At 45.8% G+C, this 26,763-nt stretch overlaps 2 long non-coding RNA genes across 4 annotated transcripts; both read right to left on the reverse strand.

Annotated features, from left to right (window-relative positions):
• Positions 1-8,732: 8,732 nt before the first annotated feature.
• LOC122237422 lies at positions 8,733-15,482 on the reverse strand. 3 transcript variants are annotated; one of them, XR_006215975.1, is made up of 4 exons: positions 15,408-15,482; positions 13,918-14,113; positions 12,986-13,123; positions 8,733-9,076 (listed from the first exon to the last, which is right to left on the reverse strand). It is a non-coding gene; the product is annotated as an uncharacterized LOC122237422 (long non-coding RNA). The 3 variants fall into 3 exon arrangements; XR_006215977.1 differs by having other exon boundaries at positions 15,357-15,414; XR_006215976.1 differs by lacking the exon at positions 8,733-9,076 and adding an exon at positions 12,636-12,756.
• Positions 15,483-20,769: 5,287 nt separating this feature from the next.
• LOC122237421 lies at positions 20,770-22,553 on the reverse strand. Its single transcript, XR_006215974.1, has 2 exons — positions 22,289-22,553; positions 20,770-21,089 (listed from the first exon to the last, which is right to left on the reverse strand). It is a non-coding gene; the product is annotated as an uncharacterized LOC122237421 (long non-coding RNA).
• Positions 22,554-26,763: the final 4,210 nt, after the last annotated feature.

Below are 26,763 nucleotides of genomic sequence, written 5' to 3' on the forward strand. Positions count from 1 at the left end.
GTAGTATGTTCTCAATAAACGTGAGCGATTTTTGTTTGATCTCGTCTGCCACCAGAATGATCTTCCTAAGTCACAACTCTGGTCTGCTCTCATTTGGAATCCTTCAGTGGCCTCTCACTGAACAGACAAAATCCAAAACACTTGGCATGGTATCTATGGCCCCAGCCCTACTCTAGTGACCACTGCTCACAGTGCCTCCACTCTGAGCTCCTAAGCACGCACATGCTCTCTCCTACCCTCGTGCCTTTCCACAGGTGCTGCCTCCACCTGTCCTGTCTGTCCCTCATCTTCTGCTTGGCCGGCTCCACTGTGCGTGCCTAAGTGCCCATCCACTGAGCTCCCGCAGTTACCATATGCACACATTTGCTGAGGCACCATTTACTCTATTCACATTTTGGACTGGATAATTCTTTGTCGAAGGGGCTGTCCTATGCAATGTAGGAGGGACAGCATTCCTGGCCTCTACCCACTAGATGCCAGTAGCATCCCTTTTCTCCCTTGCCCCCAAGTTGTGACAATCAAGAATAACTCCAAACATTGCCCACTCTCCCCAAGGTAGAAAAGAGGATAAAATTACCCCTGGGTTGATAACCACTACATTAGACGATAAGCCCCTTGAACACATAGGCTATAGCTTCCTTCTCTATCACTGGGACCTGGCCAGATAGTTGGCAAATAGTAAGCACTCAATAAATGCCCACTGAAAAGGAAAGAAGGAAATAAAATGAATTTAGTGCTCATAACATAGTAAATATCCCCCCCCCCCAGGATGAGACAGGCATGTTGGATCAAATAATGAATAAATGAATGAGACCGAGTTTGATGAGTAACTTAAACACACAGCATGAGCACTGAGCAAACAAGTGCCTCTCATCATTTCAATATCTTACAGAAAAATTTCAGCCCCCTATCACCTTCCGGCTTCCTCACCATCCGTCCTGTTCAGCTGCTTCGCATCCCCGCGAAACTTCTTCAGGGACTGACTGACCTTCAGTCTGCCCCCTTAATCTGCCATTCCCTCCTCAGCCCACTGCTGTCACACCCCTTCCTCTGACCAAAACCAAATCAAACCAAGCAAAACAGAAAAACCAGGGAACTTCCCCAGCGCTTCAGATCTCAGTAGGCAGCACCTCTAACCCTCTCGTTGTACAAACTTGACCCCTAGCCGCCCTGCAGGCTCTTCCTCAAAGGTCTCTTATCTCTACCTGCCCCTCTTTACCTGCATTACCACTTGCCTCTCTTGCAACAGGCCTTTCTTGGTCTCCCTGAATCTTCACTTGTTCTTTTCTGACCTGTTCTCATGTTGCAGCTAGGGAGTTTTTCTCAAAATGCAAAACTGATTCTTTTTCTCCCCTGCTTGAAGCCTTCCTCATCAGCCTCAGATTGACTGGAGCCCCCATGTGGCTCCAAGGTTATGCATGGACTGGTTACTGCCTCATCTTACTTTTCTCCCACTTTCCTCCATACTTTCACCACACTGGACTTCTTTCAGTTTCTGGAATGTTCCATACTCCTGGCACAGGGCCTTTCCATGTGTTGTTTCCTCTCTTTCTTCACCTGGTTATGCTGATTCAAAGTCCAACTCAAACATCAAGACTTCCTTGACCTGAGACTATATCCTATCCCTGTTTATAGAGTTATGAGAATATATCTTCCTTCAAGCACCAGTGTTCATAATTTATGCTTATGATTATATGATTAACTTGGCTTCTTAGCCTAGAGTATAAATCCGAACAGGCAGACACTATGTCCACTTTTGTTTACCTCTGTGTTTCTAGCCTAGAGGTCGGCTACCTATGGCCTTTGGACCAAACCCAGCCCCTTGTCTGTTTTGGTGAATAAAGTTTTATTGGAGCAAAGCTACACCCATGCATTTATGTATTTTCTGTGATTGCTTTCACCCGATGAGAGTTGGGTAGCTGCAACAAAGACAATATGGCTCTCCAAGCCTAAAATATTTACTCTACAGAAAACGTCTGCCAATCCCCACTCTAGTCAGAACACCTAGTGCCTAGCAGAAAGCAGACATTCAATACAAATTTGTTAAATAAATGAGTAAATGGGCAAACTGAAAAAAAAAAAAATGAGCTTCTGACATATCCCTTAGTGTCTGCTGAGTGAGTGTCTCAAACAAGCCCCTCGAGGGCAATGCTGGCCACCTGCAGACGTGCACTGGAGCCCGTGGGGGCCAGTATTTGTGTGCTCTTTTCTCCAGGAGCAGAATTTCTTACATTTTCTTTGGATCCTGCCAACAGGTCACTCCAGGCAAGGAAGGGGCCTTTCCTCTGACTACAGGGTCTTTGCTCTTGGTGCTTCTAAGCCTGGGAAACTCTCATTGGCCATTCCACACCAGCCAGACCCTGTCACAATCCTGTGACAGCCCTAAAGGAAGAAAAGGTAATTCCAGAGCCACCTCCACCTCAGGGATACCCAGGGGACGTGGGACTCTATGGGTCCAAAGAAGTTTCAAACACACTGTGGGGACTTTGGGTAAGGAAGGAGCCCAGAACCACACCAAAACCCCTGAAGGGACAAAACCAAAGGACAGAACTAAAAGAGAAGACATCAACTCCCAGCTCTCATTCCTCCTAGCCCAAACCTCCAGGACCCTGCAGCTCAGTGCCATCACTACCCAGAGGAAAAGATGACCTTAGTCACTCCAGCCCCCAAAGACCTGGCCATTCCTTGTTCAGAGCCCATTTTGAGTTGAGCCTTTGGTCAAACATCATCCTACAGTGATCCCTGTGTTTGCACGAGGGTCACAGCCTCCATACCTTGCACTATCTCAGGGCAGGGCCTGCTTTATGCATCACCTGCCTCTGTCACCACTCCTTCCAGCTCCAACCCCTGGATCGGGAAGGCACACTGTGAGGCACACGGGAGGGTCTCAGCACACACCTGGGAAAGGCGAACGGGCCTCGGAATGCACTGGATCCGAGCTGCATGCACTGCCTCTGACACCTGAGAGGCCGACCGCAGCCACCCAGCTCCCTTCTGCCTGGGCCTGCTTCTTCTATGGCACGCCTGACCTGGAGTGACCCTGCTTCTCTCCTCCCTCTGCCCAGCGCCGTCCCGGCCGGGCCCTGTCAGCACATTTCAAACCAGCCTGGATGCATCCACTGTCCAGTCCCATAGGTTACTAGACTCCATGCAGGCTTCTTCTGGAGCTGCCATCCTGGCAAAATTTCAAAGTCAAGAAGTAGCCACATCCTTTTTTTCTTTTCTTTTCTTTTTTTTCCATTTTGTGGGGGAAGACTCCAGAATTTTAATACTCATAAGTGGTAGCTAATTCCCAAAGCAGCGATAAAGCTGGATTCAGGCTGAAGTGTTAAATGTGGCAGGAACAAAAAATGCAACATGAGCATTTACACCAAAGTGCAAATAGTCAGAAACCCGCAGAGTGGGTGCGGAGAATGTTTCCGGCTCTTCACTCATGGGTGCTAGACGCATGTATCACATGGCTTTACTAGAGAAGGAGTTTCACATTTAGTTCTCAGATGTTTTGTTAAAACCCACAGAAAAGAAAATGAACACTCCTGAGCAAAGCTCAAAGCACTGTTCCAAAAATTCTAGAACATTCTCTTCTACCTGCCTCTTCCCAGGTCTCTGGCATGGCTCTATGAACACTTGGGCACTAAAGGGACCCTGCTGGGGGTTCCGTGGAGGCAGCTCCCTCTCAGTCCTGCCCCTACTGCTGTCCCCACTGCATCAAAGGCTCTGGGTCCAAAGTCTTCTCTGCCTTGGCTTCTCCATTTACAAAAATGGAGAGGATGCTGGCTCCTGTCCCCCATCATGCAAGAATCTGCTCAGAAAAGGAATCCTTTGAAGTAGGCTTGGTGGCTGTATCAGTCTGCTAGGGCTGTCATAACAAAATACCACAGACTGGGGGCTTCCACAACAGAAACTTATGTTCTCACAGTTCTGGAGGCTGGAAGTCCAAGGTCAAGATGTCGGCAGTTTTGGTTACTCTGGGGGTCTCTTGCTTGGCTTACAGAAGGCCGCCTTGTCGCGGTGTTTCACCTAGTCTTTCCTTGATGTGTGCACATTCCTGGTGAGTCTAAATTTCCTCATTTGATAAGGACACCAGTCAGATTGGATTAGGGGCTGCCCACATGACCTCACTTAACCACAATTACTTCTTTAAATGTCCTCTGCCAAATACTGTCACATTCTGAGGTACTGTGGGATTAGGGGCTTCAACCTATCAGTTTTGTGGGGAACACAATTCAGTGTCTAACAACAATATGCTTTATTTTGTGGTAGAAATAAGGGGTTGAAGCTTCACCCAATGGCAAACTTGCCTGCCCTCAGAAGAAGTTTTTGAACAGGGAGGTGAATAAAATTCATGACCAAAATATCTTCCATTAACTGAATTTCCATTTATTTGTTTTTAACAAAGATCTTCACTAAGACAAATCAATGATGATGATATAAATAACAGTAATAGTAGACCAACCAGCCACACCAAGCAAAGCCACGAACACTTTTAACTTAAAACAGCTTACAGTTGCCAAACATTGTTCTAGGCCTGAAATGTACCTCTGAACTACAATATATCGCATTTATAAAACGTATTAGTTAACTTTTACAGAGTGCTGTATATCAGTCACAAGAGACCGTGGACTATATATAAGTGGTCCAACTTTATGGGAGAACCAAATAATCATTGATTACTTAAGAGACCAAAGACAACAACTCCACCAAGAGGAGCCAGACCCGAGAAGAGAGAAGAGATTGTTCTGGAAGCACCACAGGGTGGTCTTATTTAATTCACAGTGAATTTGTCTCCAGAGACTACAAACTGATCGAACACAGGGTGTGGACGTGAGGAAAAAATAAATGTGCCCCTGCCTCCTGTTTCCACAAGTGGCCAAACTCAGCATAAAATCCTTAGCTCCCTTTCAGTGGAAGTGTCTGGAATGCGGTGCCAGGGACCAGTGGGGGCGGCTGGCCATGCACTCCTACACCAGGCACTTAGCATGGAGTCTGGTGGGCAGCAGGCACCCAGAAACACTTTGTTGTATGGATTTAAAAAAAACATTCACTGCAGAACAGACCTAGGCAAGGAGGAAGGGAAGACTGCAGGAAAACGCAGGAATACAGGGAGAGCAAAACTCACAGAGAAACCCTGAGCAGAGCATTCTACCCATCACAGGTGACGGTACAAACGAAATAAGTAAGTCATTACTCGGTTTTCCGATAGGATTATGAAAGGAAGCAGAATAAAGTGGGATAAATAACTGCTTTAAAGTGTGTAATCTGACTTTTCAGAAAAGAACCCCAGATTTTGTAAAGAATGTGTATCAAGGTTATGTAAGACATCAAGACTATCTTATAGGCCAATTTAAAACCCAGATGGGGGTTTAAATAAAATTGAGGCTAGTATGCATAAAAATAAGGTTATTTTAAAAACAATTACCGTGTGAGATAAACAATAAACATACTAGCTTGTTCTTTTACTGAGCTCACCCTATAACAGAATTCAGGGAGTCTCTATCACTGTGTGAGTGGGATGGTGGGGGAGGAGGGGCGGAGAGGCTAACTCAGGAGGCCCAGGCGGAAAGGGGCTGGGTGTGGGGTTAAGGACTTGGTATTTTCTCCTCCAGCAAGGGGGAGCCAGTGGTGGTTTTAAAGGAACAAGTGACTACATCAAATTGATATTTTTCAAAAGAGGACTCACTAATTAAAAGCCAACTAATGAGAACAGTAGCCATCAGCTGAAGCAAGCAGGCATGTTCTGTGATTTGCTATCTTCCATGAACATTGGTGAGTGAGTGAGCCATCGGTCTTATGTTTATTTATTTATTTTTAATGTTTATTTACTTTTGAGAGAGAGAGCGTGCGCATGCACAAGTGGGGGAGGGGAAGAAAGAGGGACACAGAGAATCCCAAGTGGGCTCTGTGCTGACAGCAGCAGGCCCAAAGTGGGGCTCAAACTCACGAACTGCCAGATCATGACTTGAGCCAAAGCCGGACACTCAACCCACTGGGCCACCCAGATGTCTTCCCATTGGTCTCAGGCTTAGGGCTCGCTGTCCTGGTTTCAAACACTGTAGACTCCTCACAATACAAAACTCCTCAAACACTGTTCTAAAACATCTTCCTTTTTAAAGAGTAAATGCAGGTTGAGTCAAAAATGTGGCAGCTTGCCAATCGCAAGAGAAAACCTGAATTTTCTTCATCAACGGGAAAAAAAACCCCTAAAATACCAAGTCCCTCTCATTTTATGATCTTGCTTTTTCTAAATATTCATATAAGCTGACCTTTTCAAGGCATCGCCTGGAACTGAAAACATGCTAGTAATAAATTGTGTTTCTCTGGCTTAATTGAAACAGTGTCTTTGCTACGAGTCAGGGGCGCTGGTTTTCATTTCTCAGGGTGCCTGGAGAGGCAGAGTCGGTGAGGCATCACGGGGCGACCAGGACCCAGTGGGGCTTCTAGTTCCAAGGGAAAGGCCCACACCACACTCCCAGCAAGGATCACGTGTGTGTGTGTGTGTATGTGTGTGCACGCGTGCCTGTGTGTGCAAGACCTTCCTCCTGCACTTCCCATCTTTGAGTCCTCCAAAGTGCTTTCCTGGAAACTGAATGGATGCTAACCAGGGACTGTGGACACCTTTGGCTGCCTGCTGAAGGCTGTGGACACCTTTCCAGAATAATGTTTTTGAATGTATAAAATAAAGCACATAGGATGATGAAAGAAACCAACTGTGTTTAAGTATAGTTTTCAAAATATTAAAAAAGCAAAATGCTAATGTAGTAAATGTCCTTTTTTTGATTAATGTTTATTTTCGAGACAGAGGGGACACATGAGAGACAGGGAGGGGCAGAAAGAGAAGGGGACGGTGGATCTGAAGCAGGCTCTGCACTGAGGGCAGAGAGCCTGATGCAGGGCTGCAACTCACGATGGGATCGTGACCTGAGCTGAGGTTCACGCTGCTTAACAGACTGAGCCACCCAGGTGTCCCGTAACCAGTTTTTAAAATGCTTATTCATTTATTTTGAGAGAGAGAGAGAGAGAGAGAGAGAGAAAGTGTGGGAGACAGAGAAACCAAAGCGGGCTCTGAGCTGCCAGCACAGAGCCCGGTGTGGGGCTTGAACTCATAAAACCATGAGATCATGACCTGAGCTGAAACCAAGAGTCAGATGCTTAACCGACTGAGCCAGCCAGGCGCCCTGTAAATGTCCTTCTTTATTAACGTACTAAATAATAAAATCTAGTGTCATGTTTAAAACTATCATAATTTCAGAGCAGCAATGAGCACAATGATACTTTGTGATACGTATGGCAAGGATGAAAATATCTGTGATCCTGCTTGTGACAAAGTCACGGGTCCTACGAATACTACTGTGTTTCGTTGCCTATATTCACAAATTGAAGAAAATGTTAACTTGAACATTTTGCCCCCCATTCATATTCACAGACTTCCTGTGCTAGACCAAGTCTAGAAAACAATTAACCCAATAAATGTGCCATGTGATGCTCTCAGGTGGAGATGCTATGAGCCCCCCTCCCCCACTTAATCAGACAGCACCTCTCTTTAACTTTCTGGGAACACTGCTGCTTGAAGGCTATGGAACTGTAGTGAAGATTTAATGAGAAGTTCCTTCCCTTACTTTTGAATGTTTAAGAAAGAAGCAATAAATGCAGCAGATTGGAGCCGGGGAAACTTGGCAAGGCCTCGACCGAGACCCTAGAATGCTTTGGGCCCCCGTGACATGCTCCTTATAAGGATGCTTACGAGACACTGGTGAGAAAATGGGGTGGTGGCTTTGCCCACCTCGAAGCACCGTTCCAGTCAGAAGGACTGCCATTTGGGAACGCCATTATTCTGTGATGTTGGGTGTGGCCAGCGTGGGCTGGAATTCGGGCTCCACCATTACTGCCTGTGGGGCTTTAAGGTCATGTGTCTTTTCTACGTCCCAGTTTCCTTACTGGTGAATGAGCATCTCTTCTTCACAGACTTTTGTAAGGAGGAGACGAGATGGCAGTACACATCAGTGTTTAGAACAGGGCCTGGCCCACAATAAGCATTCAGTAAATGCTAGCTACTTCTATTACCTTTGCAGCCCCATCTCAGGCCATGACAATGACCTGGTTACTACACCAATGCTTCCTCCTTCTTCACCTTGTATCTCCATTTCCGTGTCTGAAATGGAGCAAAGGCCTAGAATAGAGGATGGGTTCTCTTCTCTCCCTCTCCTTCTCTATATATATGTATATAATTTATTGTCAGTTGGCTAACATAGAGTGTATACAGCGCGCTCTTTGTTTTGGGAGTAGATTCCCATGATTCATCACTTCCACACAACACCCAGTGCTCATCCCAACAAGTACCCTCCTCAATGCCCATCACCCATTTTCCCCTCCCCCACCATCAACTCTCAGTTTGTTCTCTGTATTCAAGAGTCTCTTATGGTTTGCCTCCCTCCTAGAGGATGGGTTCTTTTCCAGAGTTCCTGTATGGCAGGGAGGAAAATGCTACACCCCACAATTTAATTGTCAATAGTATTTCTGAAAAGTCTCCACATGGGAGATGCCCTGTAAGCCAACAAAATCCTGAAGCTTCAGAGAAATCCTGCCTTTCGGCCCTGTGCTGGCCACTGCTGCATTTTATGTCACCTTACATAGCTCAGGTACTCCTGGGGGCAAAAGACACAGGCAACAGACATGAGGACTAAGCCACGGTTGGATAATATTAATCACCTGACAATGGTGAGGTGAGGGAGTGTTTCGCACACAATTTCCAGAGACGCTGGACCCTTATGTCAGTAAGAGAACCTTACAGGCATGGATAAGAAACGTTTCAAAAATTTTACTTTCACTTATTTTCTGTGAAACACACACTTTATAAAAGGAGACAACACAGCTCTTGTTCTTTAGAAGTTTACAGTGTCTCCGGGGAGACAAAAACCAGACATGGAAAGACATAAAAATGCACGAAGAAAGCACAGTCCCAGTACAAATGAGGTGGCTACCTAGTGCTCCGGGGTGGGCGATTCTGTCTTCACACAGTCTACTGAACAGAGCCTCCTTGGTCTCATGAAGTTCTATTCACCTGCAGATGGAAAGACTCCTCCAAAAGAAAGGAAGTAAGTACCTCAGGTTTGAGGGGTATATTTTCTCTTATGTGATCTTTCTAACTACGTTTGTACGATTTGTATAGTTGATAATATTAATGTATTACCACACTTTGGCAAATGCGAACAAAGGGAGAGTGGTTCCTTTCAATGGGGGCTGGGACAATACTTACTCTCTCCCAACTTGAGAGTAAAAACACTGAGGATACAAAGGGTGGTGGTAGTGTGAGTAAACCAGGTAGTATCCTCCAGGTGATGGCCCCAGGACAATTTTGCACCTTAAAGCCCAAAGAGGGGCCCTAAGACTGTCTTGGAAAAAGAAGATGGGTTCAGGAGGCTGCAGACGTGGGTGAGAACTTGCAAGGCACATACATACAGGGTTCCCCAGACCCTGGGACACAGGTGCAACCCTATGGCAAGAAGTGTGCAAACCGCAGTAAATATTTGCTGAGGGAATGAACGCAGTGAGGCGGGGGCACCTCAAGAAGAGCTAGGCAGGTCCTCAGGGAAGGCCAGGACAAGAGAGACGGCAAGAACTCATATCTAGGCATAGCTCAAAGCCTTTACATGTGTTAACCCAGTGAACTTTATGGGACTGAGCCCTGGAGAACTCCTCATATTAAGATGAGAAACTGAGGCACAGAGAGCTTAAGCCATTTGCCTAAGCCCACACAGCCAGTTGGCTGTGGGGTCAGGATTCAAACCCACTCCTCTGCCTTCAAAGACAAAAACTTACTTAGTTTATGCTAAGTAAAAAGAGTCCAGTCCCTAAAGACCACACATATATACATATGGTTCCATTCATTTGCTGTGTCCATAATAAGGAAGTGCACAGAGACAGAAAGCAGATTAGTGGTTGCCAGGGGTTGGGGGAAGAAGGGAATGGGGAATGAGTGCTAATGGGTGTGGATTTCTTTTGGGGTGATGAAAATACTGACTGTGGTGACCAATGTACATATGTGTGCATATATTAAAAACCACTGAATTATATACACTTCAAACTGTGTGGAATGTGAATTCTATCTTAATAAAGCTGTTAATTTTTTTTTTTTTTTTTTTTTTACTTAGTTACAATTAATTTCTTGAGAAGCAAACCAGAGAATACACAACTCTGCTTTCACTGGGGGGCTAGGGAGACACCTCAACCTTGCTTCAAAGAGAGCCAAATGAAAACATGGGAGGAAGGGGTGTTTTTAGAGTCTTCCAGTATTGGAGCTGCTAACTGAACCCTCAGGCCTGGGGCTGGGGCAGCCCCTCCTGTTCTGCAAGGAAGGGAAGCCCAAGGACACACTGCAGAGGACCCAGGCCTCCGCTCTGTCCTCACAGCACAACTGCCGGACCGCACTGTCAGGTTATTAAATATGAATTAAGAAAACTTAAGATCTGCCTGCCGAAATCTAAGCTACGGAAAAACAAGCCTGGCCCTTCACATGATCCTGCAGGGCCGGCGAACCATCTCCGCCCGGTGGCACGTCTTGCCAGGGCAGAGCGGCCGGCGTGACCTGGGAAGTCTTGGGAGAGTCGTGTTCTGTCTCACTGAGAAGCCAGATGAAAGCTGGACAGCGAGGCCGGCGCCTGATTCATGATTAACTCACTTGTGCTCTCCCCACTTGTGTTCTGAATCATGAATTGTTTTCCCTGGTATTTGTCACATCGAGGACATGAGCCTTTTAATTGGCGAGAGAGCAGACGTGCAGCTTGAGATGTCAAAAGACCGCCTTTGTTGCGAAGCCGTCTCCGTGATGCAGGGGCCTGCAAGTTAATGGCTGTGTCCTCGAGTCAGCTGGTGAGCCTGGCTCGAGCACAGAACCGAACCAGCCAAAAGAACAGACAATTTAGTTATGCAGAACTTTGCCAGACAGCACTTGGGGGCTGAATTCTGCATTAGATTGGAGTCTGCAGGGTTCCAGAAAGCTTGGCCCTCCACACCCCCATCCAAGCAATGCTTTCCAGGGCACCAGGTGTGTGGACTCATCTAAGAGGTTAAATATTGTGCCTAAGGTTGATCGTCCCAACTAACTGCTTCCTTATCTCCACACTCTCTGCCCTGTGACTTTGGCCTGTGACTAGTACCTTTCCCACTGTGACCCTGAGCATGACCACATGACTTGGTTAGGAAAAGTACATGTGTATTTCTACTTCCTCTCTCACTCCTCAGCAAGGGCTATAAGAACATCCTGGCCAGACTTGCTGGAGGATGAGAGGCAAGCCTACCTAGCCAGAGATTTGTGAGCTAAACCCTAGTCTGAGAAAGCCCAGCCAAGATAACAGAGCGACCTAAGTGACCGGTAGCTGCCCACAGAGGCATGGATGCATCCAGCTAAGACAGAAGAACCAGTCAACCGACAGACTAGATGAGCAATCCTAGATGTTCCTTGTCTTCAGCCACTGAATTCTGGGGTGGCTTGTTGCACAGCACTGTTGGATCCACAGGTCACTGACACCCCCACCCAGTCGTGGTAGATGGAGATAATCCATGGGAGATGGAGATCTAGGATTCTGAGTCTAGTTCTAGAGGCCCCTTTGGGCACAGAGATACATGGACTAGGTAGCTGAGGATCTGCTGAAGGAAGAGAGCTTGGAGAAGACAGATCATGGGGGCTGGCCAGGCCAGACATCAGCTCATGGGGTTAGGAAAGGCAGCAGAATGTACAGAACTTAGACTCTGGAGCCAGCCAGCCTGGTTTCAAATCTTGGTTCTACCTCTTCTTGTGTCATCTGTGGGAACTTACTTACTGCATGGAACCATAAACTGGCCCTATCAACATCCATTCAACCCTACTCTTAATGTGTCTTCCTGTATTTCAAAGTCAAGGAAGCTAAAATGGCATGCTCCTTTGCATGCCCAGGGATATAGAGGGGTTTAAGGTTCTCCCAAGATGTGCTTGTATAGGATCTGAGCGGCCAAGGAAATGAGGTGGGGCCATATGGCTATAGATTCTGCTATTCTCCTGCCAAGCAGAGGTGAGGAGACCAGTCACCGACTTTGTGGATGTGTTGGAAAGCAGAGCACCCACATAGCAGATGTGACCCTGAAGCCAGCAGTTGCAGTGAGCCCTCCCGGTCCCTGGGTGGCAGCAAAGGTGGGTGTTCCTGTGGTCTGTAGTTCCCATAGTGGGGTACCGAGTCTCAGCCTTTCCACCTGCGCAAGTAACAACTCTGGTGGTCCAGTTCTGCAGTGTTGTGTCGGGAATCATTCCTGGAGGCTGAGCCAAGATCCTGCCTATCTAATCATTTTTTGAAACTCCTAATCCCTCTATTAATCTTTCCTTAAATAGAGGTGTCTATTTTCCAGCTTCTAAACTATAATAGATACACTTAATCTCTCTGGGCCTCAGTTTCTCCACCTGTAAAGGTATACCAATACTCAAAAAAAAAATTTTTTTTTTAGTATTTATTTTTGAGAGAGAGAGAGAGAGAGAGAGAGAGCGCAAGTGGAGAAGGGGCAGAGACAGACAGAGGCAGAATCTAAAGCAGGCTCCAGGCTCTGAGCTGTCAGGACAGAGCATGATGCAGGGCTCAAACTCACGAGCCATGAGATCATGACCTGAGCCGAAGTCAGATGCTCAACTGACTGAGCCATCCAGATGGCCCAAGGGATGCTGATACTTCTATGCCTCCAAGGATCGTCCCAAGGATTTGATCAGATAATCCAATTAGGCAGTTAGAGCAGCGCCTGACATATGGAAAACATTTAAAATCTTATCATCATTAGGTTTTAGAGAACTGTTGGTGTCAGTGCACCCAGAGTTGACAGATTATGGGGACTGCAAGACATCCAGTGACATTCTGACGTGAGGACCTTTTTCTAGGCTCTTGCGTGTTTTGTGGATCTTCCAGGGCTGAGCAAGTTCTGGGTATCCTGATTGGGTCTGGGTATTTTCAAAGGCTCGGGCCTCACTTACTTGCACTCTTTGTGGCCTGGGTCACTTCCACGCGTGAATTTTCTTGTCAGTCACATGTGGTGGAACTACAGGCATCTCAAGCCTCTGGTTTTATCCAGGTCCACAGTCCCTTAGTCCACGTCCTTGGGACCGACTCTTCTATGGGATTCAACATGAAAACATTGCATTTCATGACATTCCCAAGAGGGTTTGCAACAGCATCCTAGAATCAGACATATTAGTATTTCTGCAGCAACAAGTGCGAATATTTATGTTTACTGGGAGAAATGGGGAATCTAAATTTCTCACGTCAGTTTAGGTCAGGTTTTGCTGTCAAATAATTTCTTGTGTCCAGAGCTTTTTCTAGGTCAGTTTTGTGAGTAAGGGATATGGGCCTTTGCATAAGGCATAATGACATGACAATGGCCTAGGTGCTGACACTGAGTGGCACACAGTCAGCCACGGAGGGCCAGCAGGGTCCCAGTCAAGGCAGTCGGCAGTGTTCAGAAGACACAGAGGGCTGATGGGTGACTTTTTATATTTGCAAAGGTGCTGGACCAAATGTAACAAATGCAACAAAATGAAACAAGCAGTGACTTCAACAAAACTGTTTGCTCTCTTCAAACATTTAAGAGAACAGGAGGACAAGGCACCAAATGAAGACATATCTGGAAGAGAAGAGGGCAGCACCATCACTTTGGGAAGAAGATGATGAGGGACCGAGCCCAGGAGGAAGGTGCATGCTCTAAAACAGCAGTCCCTGGTATCCACGCACCACTGTGGTGGCAGGAGTTAAATGGGTGATGGGCATTGAGGAGGGCACTATTTGGGACGAGCCCTGGGTGTCATATGTAACAGACAAATCGCTGGGTTCTACTGCAGAAGCCAGGAACTACACTGTATGTTAACTAACTTGAATTTAAATAAAAAAAAAAAAAATTCTGAGATGTTACCTCCAGCTCCAGGCCTCCGCGTGGAGCGGACTCAGGACCACGACTCACCGCGCCCTCTGCAGAGCCCAGGCTGTCTTTCTTGGCATCCCTCTAGGGCAGGGGTCCCTGTCTTACCCATCTGTTTCCCTCACCACAGGGCTGACCACACAGGGCACTCACGACGTGCCATTCTAGCTGGGGGATTCTGTGCACACACCTGCAAGGAAGGTGCAAACGAATTTATCAGCAGGAAAGCAAGGTCAATGTAGTCACCTCAGGTACAAGCAGAGCCCAGGGCTGGGGAGAAGGGAACAAATGGAACTGGAAAAGAACAAGGCAGCCATGGCGTCCTAGAGGTGGTATGCTCTCCACATGGTTAAAAGGGCTGCTGGACCAAACGAGAAGAGTCAGGAAGTGACGGAGACACTGCCTTCAGGGTGATGAATGTGAGCAGAAAGTTCTGCTTTTGGTCCACAGGGCAATGCAGCGTTCACTCCAGCACAGGCCCACGACGGCAAAGGCAAGTCGGGGTGCAGATGTGTTTGATGAAGTCAAACCAATGCCTCAAGCTGACTTTGGTCACTAGAACACTTGTCTGAACTGTATCAGCTTTTACTTTAATTTTTTTTCTATTTTTATTTGGGAGAGAGAGAGGACGCATGTATGTGAGCCAGGGAGAGGGGCAAAGGAGGAGAGAGAGACAGAGGGAGGGAGGGAGGGAGGGAGGGGAGAGAGAGGGGAGAGAGAGAGAGAGAGAGAGAGAGAGAGAGAGAGAGAGAATGAATATCTCAAGCAGGCCCCATGTTCAGTGAGGAGCCTGACATAGGGCTCAATCCCATGACCCTGGGATTATGTTCTGAGCTGAAATCAAGGGTCAGACACTCAACCTACTGAGCCACCTAGGCACCCCTGAACCTGCATCAGCTTTTAAAGTCCTTCTGCATTCATTCCCCCCAACCACGCACCCCCGCCACCCCGATCTAAAATGGTTAAGATTTAAAGGATGAAACTGCTTGACCTGGAAGCAAAGGTGTTTTTCTACATTGGGTAAGCCTGGCAAAGAAGAGGTTCCTTGGAAAAGTGCAGTAAATCTAGCCTGAAATCAAGGATTGTACATTGTTTTCATATTTCAGCAGTACAAAGCCATCAGGCCTGTGTAATTCCCCTTCCTTCCTTCCTTCCCTTCTCCTTCGAAAATATAGCCCTGTACTCCAAAAACGGCTTCCAAAGATGCATTAAAATCAAAAGAAAAGAAATAAGTAAGGTCATGTCAGGAAGTCAGGATAAATATAGGAAAGATAAGACAAGGAGTGAGAGAATGGTACAGTGAATGCTCAAGAACACTCAAGTTTCCCTGGTTTCTTTCTCAGAACATCCCTCAATACAGCACCATGACCTGTCACTGAAGTGTTCTTCACCAAAAGCAATTCCACAGGGAGCCAAATAGCATACATTGGTACCTGGTACCTAATAGTCCAGCATGACCCAGAAAGAACTTTTAAAGCATCTACCTCCGAGGACTAGATGTGCTGACTGTTCCTCAGACCTGCTCTGTTGCCCTTTACAAAGCTGTTGGTACAATTTGGGTTGTAGAGAGTCTTCTGTGATGTCAATCACAGTCCGATCATGTGGACCACAGCTGCTTTCTGCGGAGGTTAAGAGCTTTGTCTTAAGCTTTTGCCTTCTGGGGTTGGGCTGATTCTGGACTATACAAGGAATGACAGAAACACACTATCCCTCCACTCAGAGGTGGGTCAAGGTGATCTTCATGAATCTCAGGCTTGACAGATCAGCGAACAGAACAAAAAGCTGGTGAGTAGACCCAGTACGTGTGGAAATTTGGCCTGTGATTCAGGTGGCATCTCAAACCTGTGGGGGAAAGATGCATGGCCTTTTGAAAAAACAAAACTAAATCCGTATCTGACACCACTCACCAAAATAAACTGCGCATGGATTCGATGATCTAAGTGGACAATGAAATTATACATGTCCTGGGGGGAAAAAATGGGTGAATCCCTTGATAACTTGGGGGATGAAAAGTCTTTCCAATATTAACTTAAAATCTAAAGATAATACACCATTGATAAATTTGTCTATATAAACAAATAAATGCATGGCAAAATACATGTAAGTCAAAAGACAAATGTCAACACTAAGAAAGGAAAACAGTTGCAACTTCCATCAGAGACAAAGGTCTAGTTTCTCTACTATTAGAAAAAGTTCTTAAAATTGAGAAGAAAAAGACCAAGACAGAAAAAATGAACAAAAAATGTGCACTGTGTACAGAGAGAGAGAGACTGCCTTTAGACCTAAAAAAAAAAAAAAAAAAAAAAAAAAATGCTCAACCCTACACAACATTACACAAATATCAGTCAAAACTAAGCTGAAATATACCTCTTACTCACGATACTGGCAAAATCCACAAGTTTGACAAATGTTTTGTGGTAAGGCTGCGGAGAACCACTTACCAGCAGGGGAACAGAAGATGGCATGGCCCCAGAGAGGGGAATTTAGCAATACCTGATGACATTACGTATGTTTTTATCTGTGACCCATTCACTCCACTTGAAGACATACCTTCAGGTGTACGAAAACACATGCTAGAGATTACTCATAGTGGCATTGTTGGCAAAAGAAAAGATCAGCAACGATCTAACAGGCCACTGGCAGGGACTGGGTGAATCCACTCCAGTGTAGCCACACGGTGCGGTGGGAGCATCCCGGGCCAGAGAGGACAGCCTTGGTGGGCTTACATGGAGACACGTCAGGGCTATGCGGAAAAGTGGGCAAAGCACAGTGAAGAAAAGCATACACACTAGGCGACTCGTGGAAATAAGAATGAATATAAAATCTGCTCATATGGTGGCACCTGGGTGGCTCAGTAGGTTAAGTGTCTGAATATTAAATTTGAACTAGAAATATCAATTTGAAAACAAAATGTATTAAATAAATATATTCCCTGGTTCTATCCACTAAACAGTCCTAGAATGAGCATCCCTAGTGGTTAGATCTTTGTTTTAAATCCCTGACTAAAAAGAACCAGAATTCCCCACGAAAATGAGTGAATCTAGGTCTGGAACAGTTAAAATACAAGGTCTGTCTGGGACATACTATGCCTAAAAGCAAAGAAGTACTCAAAGAGGGACATGAAGTCTTCCTTACAAAAACTTTCACCTAATAAATGTAGAAAGAATGAAGGAATCGGAAAATCACCATCTACTCCTGAAATAACTAGTTTGGGTAAGGGTTCTCAAGGAATGAAAGTTATTGGAAACAGTATATTTGCCTAGTGCTTAAGTATCACCCCACAGGTTACCTGCAATCACAGAGGGAGAAACCTATCACCACTTTAAACCCAGTGATTAAACTTAACTTGATCAGAGCACCTGGGTGGCTCTGTTGGTTACGCATCTGACTTTGGCTCAGATCCTGATTTTTATTTTTTATATTTATTTTTGACAGAGAGACAGAGTACAAGCAGGGTAGGGGCAGAGAGAGAGGGAGACACAGAATCAGAAGCAGGCTCCAGGCTCTGAGCTGTCAGCACAGAGCCTGACGCGGGGCTCGAACCCACAAACTGTGAGATCATGACCCGAGCCGAAGCTGGACACTCAACCGACTGAGCCACCCAGGCGCCCCTCAGATCCTGATTTTGAGGTTCACGGGCTCACAAGTTCGAGCCCCGCATTGAGCTCTGTGCGGACAGCTCAGAGCCTAGAGCCTGCTTTGGATTCTGTGTGTCCCTCTCTCTCTGCCCCTCCCCGACTCATGCTCTGTCTCTCTCTCTCAAAAATAGTAAACATTCAGAAAAAATAAACTTAACTTAAACTTAACCAAGGGGCACCTGACATTATGCACCTTTGTATGTGATGCCACATATGAACCATTTATGAAGTATATTCTTGACAAAAGTGTAGAACCCAAACCCAGCCAAGTCTTTAAACCTAATTCCCAATTTATAGGAAATACAGGGGACAGAGGAACAAGTCAGACTCCATTGCAAGGAAATAACTGGGCAAATCTAGAATGTGGGACATTCTACAGGAAAACTAGCCTGGTCTCTTCAATGGCATGAAAGGGCAAAAGGGGCTGTTCTAGAATAAAATAGAGAGACATTAACAATTAAATGTAATGTATGAATGAATAAAAATTTTTTTGGCCATTGGGGAAATGTGAATGTAGAACAGGTGTTAGATGATAGTGGGGAATTATTATTAATTTTCTTAGACATGATAATAACAATGAGGTAATATAGGACAATGTCCCTACAGTTAGGACACATGTACTAAAGTAGTTAGGGATGAAGGGTCTGGGTATTTGAAACTTTCAAAAAGTTCAGCAAAACAAACAAACAAACAAACAACATATATACATACACCTTAGCTAAATATGCACACAACTATGTGTCAGAATATCAAAATGATTGAATCTAGGTGGTATGTGTTCAGAAATTCCTTTTATTCTTCTTTCCACTTTTCTCTATGTTTGAAATTTCTCATAATAAAACTTGGAGAAAGGAAAAAGAATCTTAGATTGGTTCCAGCACAAGGCCCTAAAGTGGTGTCACATTTGGGGTGACAGTGACGATTTTAGGTTGGAACATTGAAACATAGAAAACTAAATGTTCACCTTGACCAGGAAAAAATTATAAGGCACCCATCAAATATTGAACTCTGAACAAGGTAACTTCCTGGTGAAAGTTCTGGTTTGCAAAACGTACCCTTCCTTCCTTCCTTCCTTCCTTCCTTCCTTCCTTCCTTCCTTCCTTTTTGTGAATATAATTTATTGTCAAATTGGCTAACATACAGTATATACAGTGTGCTCTTGGTTTTGGGGGTAGATTCCTGTGGTTCATCACTTACATACAATACCCAGTGCTCAATCCCAACAAGTGCCCTCCTCAATGCCCATCACCCATTTTTTACTCTTCCCCACCCCCATCAACCCTCAGTTTGTTCTCTGTATTTCAGAGTCTCTTATGGTGTGCCTCCCTCTCTGTTTGAAATTATTTTTTCCCCTTCCCTTCCCCTGTGGTCTTCTGTTAAGTTTCTCAAGTTCCACATGAGTGAAAACATATGATATCTGTCTTTTTCTGACTGACTTATTTCAGAATGTACCCTGTTTCGAATTGTAGACTGCTACCTACGTGACTGCCAATGAATCACAGCTCCTGTAATCATTCTGCACACATCTGTCCCACACGGACTCTGTGCTTGGCCATATGCATTAGTTTCCTATTGCTGCTGTAACAAATTACCCAAACTTAGTGGCTTAAAACAACATAAGCTTATTATTTTATGGTTCTGGAAGTCAGAAGCCCAAAATGAGTCTCACTGGGCTAAAATCAAGGTGTCAGCAAGAGCATTCCAGAACCTTTTCCAGCTTTGAGTGGCTGCCTGCATTCCTTTGCTTGTGGCCCCTTCTTCTGACTCCAACGCCAACCTGCGCATTACTCCAAGCTCTGCTTCTGTCCTCACATATTTTTCTCTGACACTGACTCTTCTGTCTACCTCTTTCACTCACAGGGACCTTTGTGATTACACTGGGCCCACCTGTATAATCCAGAATAATCTCCATCTCAAGATCCTTAACTTCATATCTGCAAAAGCTCTATTGCCATGTGAAATATAACATAGTCATGGTTTTCAGGCATTAGGATGAGGACATCTTTAGGGGCCATTATGCTCCTTGCTGCACTATGTGACTGGCTTTAGCCAATGAGATAAAACAAGCATGATACGAACAGAAGCTTGATATGTGCTTGTACAGGGGGTTTGTCCTCTGGGAACTTCCAGTCTTAGGATACTTACTCTCAGAACTCAACCACCACAGTGTGACGCTGTGAAGAACCCAACTGAGCCACAGGGAGAGGGCACATGGAAAGGAGGTGAGGCACTGGCCAACAGCCCCAGTGGAGCTCTGGTCCAACAGCCAGCAACTACTTGCCATGTGAATGAGCCACTTTGGTCAAGGCACTCTAGCTGACATCACGGAAGAGCAGAGATGAACCGTCCTGGCTGGGCCCTGCCCAAACTACAGAATCCCAAGCAAATGATGACTGTTGTTCTTTTAAGCCACTAAATTCGGTCTGGATTTTTGCCTAGTGAGATATAAACTGAGACAGGATGTTTGCTATAAGCCAGTTAAATGCTGGAGAACATATGTCAAAAGTGTTGACTTTGGGTTTAGAATTCAGCAACCCTCTTTACGGTAATAATTCGATAGAAGAGCTTGTGTTCCATTAAGCTCTTTCTGAACCTGTGAAAATAAAACCATGTCACCTACAGAAAAGACAGTGCCTTTTCCCCTCGTCTCTCTAGCAAGAGGGAAGCCAATTTATCCATGCGAAGGACCATGTTAAAATAAAGGGGCGGGTGTGGGCAGAATACCGAAGAATTTTCACAACGGCAATAGCAATCTGAAACCAACCTCAATCTCATGGCATTAAATGAGTTTCTGGTATAAAGTGCTGCTCCCAGATGAACTAGATTAGGATGACTGTTGATGTCACCCAAGTCTGTTGTTTTAAATAACCAATTCAGAGGCTGGTTTGCATAGACTTGGCCTACTTACTATACCTTGCCCACACATTCTGCTGAACCAGGAATTTCAATTGAGCCAGCGACCCAGCTGAGCCATAGCGCGGGGGATTGATTTTCAGAGAGTCTTGATCTTGCAATGAGCTTTTGCTACAGTGGGTGGAAACCAGTTACTTTCTGGTCTGTGAGAATTTGTGTTTACAGTTTCATTCCTCTTGGAAAATATGCTTAAAATCATTCATCCTCCACTCCCCTTCCTTCTGGTCTACAATGCTCCTAGCAACCGCAAAGGAATACACAGACCCAGCTTCTAGTCAGAGAAATGGCACCCAAATCTAAGGCATATTTTTAATTTATAGCTCCGGGCATGAAAACGTTGACCTAGCAAGACATGGACTTAAATGGTGCCCCAACAGCAAACAGCAGAAAGCACTCTCATTTTCCCCATGGCTGTGGAAGGCTGGCTGCATCTCCAAAGCATTTTCAGGTCTGCAGGTAACTAACTTGACCCGAGACCCTCAAAATCATCAAGGCTCCTCTTCCTGCTTCGCAGCGCTCAACGCACACCTGTGGCTTTGTACAGCTAGCGACGAGAGCCGCCCAGCAGATCCACACCTGCGACTCATCTGCTTTTCTCTGGGCTGCCCTTGGTGCCTAAGTCCGCAGACAATGAGGAAAGGCAGTGCTATTAGGCTGCTGAAGCACAGACTTCCACAGTGCTGCAGGCAATAGCGAAATAATTAACACCACATCTGAAGGGAAGAAAAACCGGCTCTCCACATGGCTTTGTAACTGCAGCTTTCAAGGGACTAAAGGTAGACTCCTTTGATGATGGGGAAAAAAATAAACAGAAGGCTATTTGCATCTCTTAAATCCATAGATGTTTACGGGGTATGGACAACGTGCTCAGCTCAGTGCTAGGCACTGTGGGTAACACCAAAGGAAAACGAAAACAGCCCAGTGGACTCAGAGCTCAGTCGTCTGCAGTAAACCTATGCAAGTAGAAGTAATGGAAGGAACCCGCCAGTTAACGAGGGAAACAACCATGACAATGGCCGTGTAGTTTATTTTAGGAAGAGTTGTGGGTAGAAGATTAGAAATAGTGGGAGAATGCATGTCTTAAAAACTCTACAACTGAGAAATAACAGCTGGAAGCAAAGAAGGGAAGAACAGGGAGGAGGCAATTGCTTTTTTTCTTTCTTTTTAAATAGAAGACCCAGAACTAGCCAAGTACAATTGCCTGGGGCTATTCAGTGCTGGGGCAAAGGGTCCCAAACACCTCCACAGGCCTTGAGGCATGTGACAAAGAGGGCAGTTACACTATTCATAGCAATGGTCTCCTCAAACTGGTTAAAACATTATGTTCTACTTCCTTTGCTTAAAAACACAGAGGGTGATGTTCAGTGGTCACTAGTTAGAAAGATTTCTTCCAAAAAGAGTTAATTTAAGTATGGGCACTTAAATGAATAAACTTAGTGGAGTAGAAAATTGATTTATGTGCAACAGCCACTTATTTCCCAAACTTGGGAGTTGAACTTGACTTGTCCTTCACCATGTCACCCAAAAGGATTCCCTAGCCCTGCTGATTCTTTGCCACGACCACTAGGATTGTCCTGTTAAGGATCGTCATGTCCCCTTGGAAGCTATGTCTCTCAATGGCATGTAACTTCTCTCCCATCCAGCCTAGCCACCGCCTTCATTTGACAAAGCATCTTTCTAACGTGATGCCTTCACTCATATGCACAAAACCCTCCAGGGGCTCCTGTAGCCTGAAGGATGGCCTTCAAGATCATTCAAAATATGACCCAGTCTACGTCTCCAGTGTGGTGTCCCAATACCTGTCACCTACCAACCTTGCATTCTGTGCCTTCACTGCTCACCATGCATTCATGCCTCTATGCCATTGGGCATGCGGTTCCCACTACCCAGAAGGCACCTCACCATTCTGCCATAGCTGTTGACATGCCCCATTCCCAAGGCCACACTGAAATGCTGCCACCTTTGGGGTGCTTTCCCCAGTGAGTTAATCATGTCCTCATCCTTCCATCACACTCAGCTTCTACCTCACACTGGCCTGCATTGAGCTATGGGACGATGTGAAGGCAGGGGATGGGGCTTGCTTATGACAACACCACTAAGTCCCCTCAGCCAGCCCCAGCCTGGACTTCCTCTCTGCTTCCCAGATCCTCCCTCAGCCCATTTCCACGGACACCGGCTACTCCCGCCCCAGGCCTTGACAGGCACAGGCCACATGACGACAGAGCATTTGTGTGCGGCTCACAGCCTGACCGGTAGCCAATGGGCCCCGAGGAGGCTGGGGATTTAATCACAGTAATGGCTCAGCGTAGCCAGTCTCACCCCATTATGGACAACTATTTACAGCATGTCAAAACCCAGCCCCCTGCAAAGCCACTTCATCTGACCCACATATTTGTCCTTTTGTAAAAATGTGTATAAAACCCCAGTAACTGGTTCACCAGAAATGGCCTGGGGGAAGGAATCTCAATCTCTCCATTACTCTCTTTCTTCCTTCCTGTCTAAAAGGCCCAAGCACAAAATCAGGAGAAGTTCAGTCCACTCCAGAACTATACGTTACGACTGCCTGAAGTTCCAATTAGGGCTGTATTCTTGATTGGTGCCCTCACCTGACCGCAAGGGGTGGACAAGCCTTGCTCTCCCACAGAACAAAACCATGGCTCGTTGCCTTGTCAAAGCACAGAGTTTGGAACATGAGCCACAGGCCTGGCTTATTTAAAAGACTACACACTCACACACACCCCACCACAGACAACCTCTGAGACGGAGAACAGTTACTGGACATTTTTCACTTTGTGAAAAGATCCCATTATTAGTTTGTGAAATCAGACTGGGAATCTATTTGCCTCTGTGAGGTGCCTCCTATCGGCGCCCTTCTCTTCCTAGCTACTGCCAGGGATGCAGGCTATTCCCTGTCCTAATCCTCTGGGTGCCCGGGCACCCAAGACAGCACTGCAAATGGCTTCTGGCTTCCACTCTGCACCCCCACTCCCCCAGCCCCACACTCCCTCCTAGGGGAGGGAGTTTTGGAACAACAGGATCCAGGGCAACATCCTAATGGATCTCTAGTCCCCATAACTCAGGTGTCCTGGCAGCTTTGTAAAGAGATTTAAGTACATGCTTTGTAGGATTTTCTTGTCACAGAGCTAACCCTTCTGCTGTTGGAGACTCAGGACTAGCATAGACGTCCATCCTCCAAGGGGCTAGAGAGACTTTGCAGAAGAGGCAAATGTGGGCACATCCACGGGCACTCTCCCTGCTGAGGGTGCTGGCCAGGGGGAAGGAGGCTTTCCCTGGACGGGTTGGGGCACTCACTCCAGAAATCGTCAAGGAGGCAGCACCGGGCTCCTCAGGATGAACCCAGAAGTCTCCTTTGATTTTTCTCTTTCCTTGCCCCATCCCCCTACATCCTGCTCAACACCCTGTAGGTTCCAGCTCCAAATAAATCTCAATGCCTTTCCTGTCCCTTCTTCCCCCCAACCCTGCCACCGCCATGTCACATGGTTCCCAGAATGAAATCTACATAGTGACTGCAGCCCATGGGGTCCCAAGGGCTCTGGTCCCTCCCCCTTCTCCAGCCTCTTCTTCAGCCTGTTATCCCCTGGCTCCTTTCCATTCCTCAGCCATACCAGCTCCTCCTGCCTCAGTCCCTGTTCATCTTGCTCAGCCCTGGCTTTTTCTCTTGCAGGTCTTGTTCAAACACACCTCCTCAGAGAGTCTTCCTCTGACCTCCCATCCACGGAAGCAGCCCGGCCTCCTCCCTCAATCCCTCCAACACATCACCCTGTCGGTTTAGTAGAGCAGTTCCCACAAGCTGCAGTGGTTTTTAAAATTTACTTATTTCTATTTACGAACCGCGTGCCCTTTCTGGAAGTGCAAAGGTAGGGATCTGGTCCTCCTGTGCAATATCGTAGCCCCAGCATGTGCACAATGGCTGGTCCTTAGCAGGAGTTTGGTAAATATCTGCTTGAATGGATGAATAAAGAAGGTTCACCATTTAAAAAATAGCCAATGAACTAATGAGGTAACTGGGCAGTACACAAAGATGTGTGCATTGTTCACAAGGAAAGTTTGAAAATAATTTAAATAGCCAACAAAAGAGGACTGCATAAATCAATGCTTTAGCATTATGAATTATTGAATGCTATTTAACAAGGATGAGTTAGATATTCAAGCATTGACGTGGAAAGGTGCCTGAGATACTCTAAGTGAAAAAAAAAACAGGTTATGATATGCATAAGCATGATTTCACTTATGGTGAAAAAAAAACACACCCTGTAACACTAAATAGCATGTTTATACATCCATAAAAACCTTAAATGAAAGAATGAGGAAAAAGAGAAAAGATAATCTGGAATTGATACCTATAGTTTTATAGTGTGGTTATCTTTGGGGTAGGTGGTATAACGAAGTATTTTCATTCACTTCTTTTTTGTTCCTATTTTCTGATTTTTTAAATAGTGAACATATATTGTTTTTGTAATAAGAAAAAGGGTCAGTTTGAAATGAAGAATAATCTTCCACCATCTGTATTCATGGCACCAATAGAGAAATTGCTGCTGGTGAAGGGGGGCAAGACCAGCCAGGAGCCCTTCGTAGCGGTCCCCCAAGAGGAGGTGGTGGTGGGGCTGCAGGGAGTAATTATTCTCACCCCATTTTGAGCCCGCTTCAGAGAAAATACACTTGTTAGATAATAAAAACAGAAGCCTCCAGGCATATTTCCCTCCCACGGAGAAAGACCAGCTGTGGCTTTCTTCCACATTATTCACCCCATTGCGGCTCTCCACCCTGGGCTGTGCACACAGATCACACACGTTTACAAAAAGGACCCATCTGCAAACTCCAGGGCACCTGTAAACCCAACTCTGGCCCCTGGAGGGTCAGAAGAGCCAAGGGTGTCTTGGCTCCAGGGGACCCCTTGTAACTGTTTGGAACAGAATCCAAAATCTGGTGCCTTCTCCAGCAGCTACCCACACAGGTGCTAGAAAGCCTTTAGGCAATACTGTGGCAGTGGTTCTCCAGAAGCCTCCCCAGGTTGCATGGCAGGTGGGGAGGGATAGCTGCTAAACCACTGTCTCAAGTCTGTATGCTTCTCAAGTCTGTATCTAGAAAGTCATTTTATTTATTTTATTTTATTTTATTTTATTTTATTTTATTTTATTTTATTTTATTTTATTTATTTTTTTTTTTTATTTTATAAGTTTATTTATTTTGAGAGAGAATGTGTGCACATGCGAGTGTGTGCACACGAGCCCATGGGAGAGGGGCAGAGAGAGAGGGAGAGAGAGAATCCCAAGCAGGTTCTGTGCTGTCAGCATAGAGACCGACTCGGGGCTTGACCTCACAAATGGTGAGATTATGATCTGAGGCGAAATCAAGAGTTGGACGCTTAACTGACGAGGCTACTCAGGCACCTCTAGGAAGTCATTTTAAGAGGTAATTGTAAATAGGTTGTAAGGTCAAAAAACAAATCCAGAGTTGTAATGAGTTAATTCAAAATGGAGTTTTACAGGGACAGTTCTGTGTGTGACCAGGAACAATTCTCTTTGCCTCTGGGCCTCAGTTTCATCATCTATACAATGAGGAGTCCAGACCAAACATCCTCCAAGGGATTTGCAGGGCTGATGGTCTGTGGCTCTGGGATTTGAGGGTCACTTTTTATTTAAAAAACAATTTTAACGTTTTATTTTTGAGACAGGGAGAGACAGAGCATGAACAGGGGAGGGTCAGAGACAGGGAGACACAGAATCCGAAACAGGCTCCAGGCTCCGAGCTGTCAGCACAGAGCCTGATGCGGGGCTCGAACTCATGGACCGTGAGATCATGACCTGAGCCGAAGTTGGCCGCCTAACCGACTGAGCCACCCAGGCCCCCTGAGGGTCACTTTTTAGAAGAGACAAAATTCATTCCCAGGCTCTAACCTAGGCCATCAACCACAGCAGCATGTTACTATTCTCAGCAAAGAGATCCCTATGGTTTGGTATATGCAAGGTAGGCTGCCTGGTGGAGGTGAAGGCTGAATTGTGCTTTGAATAATGGGTTGGATTTAGCTAACTGGAAATGGCATTGGGCACTGATGTAATGACCCAAAGTACTGTCACTTTTGCACCAGCTTGAGGGCCCCAAGAGCCCTTCTCTGGGAGGGACGCAACTGTGTGGGGTTTTCCAGGGTTCTGAGCTGAAGAAGGCATGGTTTATGAATTCTAAAGCATCACATAATCAACAGGTTTCTTTTAAAATTTTTTTTTAACGTTTATTTATTTTTGAGACAGAGAGAGACAGAGCATGAACA

This window comes from Panthera tigris, chromosome A3 (assembly GCF_018350195.1).
Source record: "Panthera tigris isolate Pti1 chromosome A3, P.tigris_Pti1_mat1.1, whole genome shotgun sequence".
Classification (NCBI taxonomy): Eukaryota; Metazoa; Chordata; class Mammalia; order Carnivora; family Felidae; genus Panthera; species Panthera tigris.